This window comes from Hylobates moloch, unplaced genomic scaffold (genome assembly GCF_009828535.3).
Source record: "Hylobates moloch isolate HMO894 unplaced genomic scaffold, HMol_V3 SCAFFOLD_11, whole genome shotgun sequence".
Lineage (NCBI taxonomy): Eukaryota > Metazoa > Chordata > Mammalia > Primates > Hylobatidae > Hylobates > Hylobates moloch.
The window spans coordinates 52,165,715-52,171,232 of NW_026652286.1; positions in this window are offsets into that span (position 1 = coordinate 52,165,715).

The window sequence follows — 5,518 nt, forward strand, 5'->3', positions numbered from 1 at the left end:
AAAAAAAATAATTTGAAATAGAAGTGAACAGCATCTATTTTTCTACTCATTGTATTTTTATTAAATCTTTGACTTGATTTAACCAAAAACTGTGACAATTTGGAAGATGGAAAAGGGAAAATGTATATGGATGAGAGTCAAAACCTCATCTACGAAAAGAGAAGTAAAAAGGTGTCTAAAATGGAAAAACAATCAAGAAATGGTAGTATAAGTAATTTGTTTATATAGTGGTCATTAACAGTGGAAACACACAAAAAGGTGCATAGTTCAAATATATGCAAGTCTAAAAGTTGGAGGAGAGGTGAAGCAAGGTATAACTTTTTTTTTTTCCCCACCTTGCATCCTCCCAGTAGTATTTAACTTCTTAAATCATGTTCATGTAGCAATTTTATAATAATAAAAGTGAATTCAGAAAAATTAAAATAAAAATGTTCCATATTTGAGAAGCAAAAAATACATCATCATAAAACTTGGTCATTAAACTAGTTTCTTTCAGCCTGTTCACACTACATGAGCCGTGGATTATGTGCACAGAAGCAATGATAGCATAGCCCATTGAGCATTTTTGAGTTTAAATAAATCTTCCACAATTGGAACTTCTGTGCAATGGGAAGTTGGTGAAGGTTATTGAATTGAAAAACCTGAAATTTCTAATTGTTACAGCTCATCCTGGGTATGTGCCAGAATAGTTTCTCCTTTTTGGATTATTTAATTTTTAGAATATCAGAAGACAACCGAATGCTCAAAAATAATAACACTGCTATAAGTCAAAATAAAGTGAGAGCTTGAAAGTGGTCCAAGAAAATACCTGGCCATGTTTATATCTGGGAGAGAAGAACAGTGAAGAAAACTGCCATTTACTGAGCACTTACTATGCACCAGCTTTAATCACTCAACTCGTTCTGTTCTTGCAACAGCTTTGTGAGACAAATTACCACTTTCTTTGTGGAGATGAAGAAATGGAGCACCAGAGAGGTGCTCTGTTAATAACCTGTTTCAGTTCACACAACAGTAAGAGGTAGAGCTGATACTGTTTTCCAGGCTTGAAACTGCTCTCAATCACCTGGTTATGCCATCCCTTAGGACTGGGTTTCTTCCTCCTATCATCCTTAAACCCAATATTTTCCAACTGGGGTCCAGCAGCCACAAGGGTGTGGCCCAAATGAGCAACTGATGTGCCAAGATATTGATCTCCTGAGTCCTTTAAGTATGCAGGGGAGGTAGAGCCTGGCCCCTTACTCAAGTGTCCCATGCTGGTGTCATCATCATCTATGCGCATCATGATGTGAATGAGGTTGGAAACTTTACTTTAGGCAACAATAAATCAGCCCCCTACACTTTTTTTTTTTTTTTTTTTTTTTTTGAGACAGGGTCTCATTCTGTTGCCCAGGCTAGAGTGCAGTGGTTCAATCTTGGCTCCCTGCAACCTCCACCTCTAGGGCTCAAGCAATCTTCCCACCTCAGCCTCCCCAGTGGCTGGAACTACAGACATGTGCCACCATGCCTGGGTAATTTTTTGTATTTTTGGTAGAGATGGGGTTTTGCAATATTGCCCAGGCTGGTCTCGAACCCCTGAGATCAAGTGATCCACCTGTCTTGGCCTCCAAAGTGCTGGGATTACAGGCACGAGCCACGGCACCCGGCCTATACTTCAATTTGTAAGATATCTCTGCTCAGACTTTTCAGAACTGTTTGGAAAAAAAAAAGCATTGTATTGGGCAGGTAGCTCTTTATTGAAATAGAACATTTTGACTTAAGGAAGGCCACATATATCAACCACTTCAATACCCTTGTTTTTCAGACAATACAATGGGTCTAGACAAGTAGATAATAGAATACAAGTAGACAATACAATGGGTCCAGATAAGTAGATCTAGCCTAGAGAGGAAAGGGCTCCTCCTTCTGTTGTCCTCACCTATCCTGTGAAGTGAGAGAGCAGGGATGTTGTGGCTGTGCTCCTACACTTCTTTTTTGTTTGTTTGTTTTTTTTTTTTTTTGGAGACTGGGTCTCATTCTGTTGCCCATGCTGGAGTGCAGTGGTTTGATCTTGGCTCACTGCAACCTCCACCTCCTGGGCTCAAGCAATCTTCCCAGTTCAGCCTCCCCAGTGGCTAGGACTACAGGCTGCCAGCCACAGCTCTGACCAGATGGCATTGCAGCAGCTGGTTGCTGGCCCATCTTTTCTTTTAGAGAGGGAACTCCACAGGAAGAAGCACCAAGTCCTATATATCTGTATGTGTCCAGCACTGGAACAGTGGCTGGCACATAGCAAGCACTCAATATTGGTTAAATAAAGGGATGACTAAATAAAGAAATATGTTCAAGGGATCGAAATTCAAGCTTTATTTCCCCAACTTGCTAGCTGTCACATCTCAGACAAGTCATTTATACTGGCAAACGGGAATAAAGGAACTACGTCTTAGGTAATCACGAATTACATGAAATCATCATCATCATGATAAAATAATAGCAACTAATATTTTGTGTGCGTTTACTATGTGACAGGCAAAGTTACAGTGTTTTGCAAATATTAACTCATTTAAGTGCATGTATATGAATACATTCATATAAATAGTCTACGTATGAGACTGGTTAGAGCTCCCTTTGTAATATATTTCTCACTGCATTTGAATTCAGTTTGGGGTATATTTGGTTTCAATTTCTGGTACTCCCTTGGGAGCAGATAGAATGGTGCAGACGACATAGACTGAGACTAAGTGTTAGAGCGCTTATCCTGCTGTTCTGTGAAAATGGCACTGGGGGATAGAGAAAGTGATGGGGGATCACATTTCTTATAATGGGTGGCTCTATCTGTCTTAAGAAAGAGAGAAAATTAGTATTCTCCTAATAGACAGAATGCCACAGAAAAGTTCAACCTTCTTCATAATACTGTAATTAGTATTTCATATACTATAATTTCACTCTTGATGAGATAAGCACTTTCTGAAGAAATTTCAATATCTATATTGCTAGTGCTAGCAAAAAAAAGCAATTTAAAATGACACATTTTAATACATAATAGCTGCCCCAACCTTTTGATGTAGCAGCATGAATATCAAATTCTCTGGGAGAGAATGAGGTTTGAGGTGCCTTCAAGGGGTTGGTGTCTTTATAAAGAACACAACACGTATCTGCTGAATGGAGCCAACCTCAGCCCCCTGGGTCTTTTAGTGATCAGACTGGTGAGAAAATTCCCTTCAGCTAATCTTGTCACAAGTCAAGCAGACTTAACCACAGGACATGCCAGGAACCAAGTGGCATTGCTTGTTGATAAACAGGAAGAAGGGTTATAATAATTTTGAGTCACCTACCATGTACTAGGCATCATGCTTTACAAACAGTATACCATTAATCCTCATAGTACAGATGAGAAAAATCAATGCTCCAAAGAGTGAACTTACTGCTGAACATGTAAGACCCATAGGTATTAACCCACATCTACCTAATTAGAAAGTCCATTCTCTGAACATTGCAATAGGCTGCCCCCCAAAACAGGTTGTTTATAACAGAATTGCTTGGTGAGTGAATCTGATCCCTTAGCTGCATTCACTGAGGATAAGTCACTGAAAAGAAAAATCATGGACACCAAAATTTTCCAATGTATTTAAATAGCACTGATAGGGATACATACGCTCTGAAAATATCCTAGCTGATAAGACAGACAGGGGTTGGAATAAAGAAATGTTATCTTTAGTTCGTTGTATTTTCTATGGCTTTCAAGTTAAGACTGCCTGCAGTGACCATAACAGAAATGGCTGGTGATTACAAATGCTCATAAACATCCTCGATACATACATTTTTCTGAAAAGTAGCATAATAATATTGCTTTGGCATTGTACTATCTTCCTGTGAGTTGTTATTTCAACAGATAACTTTGATCATTTTCCAAAACAGCTATCAGAAATGTAAAGATTGAGGCAGCTACTGGGCACTGTAGGTTGGGGGTAATTAAACCAGGTTTCCTCCACTTGGATGGTGCTCCTGACCAGTGCTAATGATTATCATCACTGCACGGACAGCATAAATACTAGTGCCATTATCGCTGACAGTATGAGGAGGAAGAAGAGGAATGAAACCAGAAAGGAGAGCCGGAAAAATGACAAGAAAGGAAGTGGAGATTATTTATATGTTATTTACTATGTCGTGTTCATTTATGTGCTCAGCGTGTAGCACATTTGCTGGTAAATAATTGATTTCAATTAAGAATTATCGAAGGCATGGAAGTGTTTACAAATGGATGAATGGCTTAACATTAAGAACTACCCTCATGTTTTACTTTGTTGGGGTTGCCACAACAAAATACCAGGTACTGGGTATCTTAAACCAAAGAAATTGATTTTCTCAGTTCTGGAGGCTATGAGTCCAAGATCATGGCACCAACCAGGTTGGTTTCTTCTGAGGCCAGTCTCCTCGGCTTCTATACACCTGCCTTCTCGCTGTGTACTCAAATGAACTTTTTCTCGGTGTGCAACACGTCCCCGGTATCTTTTCCTCTTTTTTTTAAGGACATCAGTCCTATTGAATTAGATCCCAACGCTTATGATCTCATTTAGCCTTTTTTACCTACTTAAAGTCACTATATTCAAGTACAATCACGCTGGGGGTTAAGAATTCAATGTATTAATTTGGGGGAGAGTGTTTAGTCCGTAACACCACAAAATTCAATTGTAACTTGAATGCTATCTTTATCATGAATTACTTCCTGATTCTTTCAGTTAAAATTACTGTCTCTATCTTGAGCTTTCCTGTCACATTATAAATATCTATGCTAGAACTTTATCAGTTTGCCTTTTGTTTGAATATAGCAGAAACCTCCTAGCTGGCCTCTTTGTCTTTGGTCTTACTCTCCTTTTTCCTCTCTAATTCTGCATGGCTGTCAAAGCGAACTCACTAGAATGCTCATGAGACTGTGTTATTTCTCAGCTTTAAACTCATCAATGAGTTTATGAATATAAGTACAACTTAAGATGAGGTTAAAATCTCTGCACAATCTGAAACACCATCTGTGTAACAAAACTTGTCTTCTAAACCTCTCTACATCACACTCTGGCCACCCTATATCAAAGGAACCTCTGCTGTTCCAGATGTCTTGGCTGTAACCATGTTGTCCTTGCTTCCCACGGATTCCTGGTCCAGAGTTCTACCCACTTCATTGCAGTGGCCTATGGCCATGCACATGCACATACGCCTCGACCTCGCCAAGATTAAAAACATCCCTTTCTCCTCCACTCAGACTCTTCTTGTTCTTTCCTTTGTGCTTTCAAATGTTCATTCCACTGTAAAGTGTGCCCTAGGTGGGAGTCACAATAAGATGTATGTAGGAATAAGTATACACATTAAAATCTTGGCAGGAGTAGTTCCGACTGATGATAACCATCAGACCAATGTTGTTAGATAACAACTCTGGAACTCTGGAAAACAAAATGGAAACTCTGGAAAAGAAACTCTGGAAACTCTGGAAAAGAAAAACCTGAAGGCATATGACAGAAAATAACAGGAGTCAGATATGGCGAGGGAG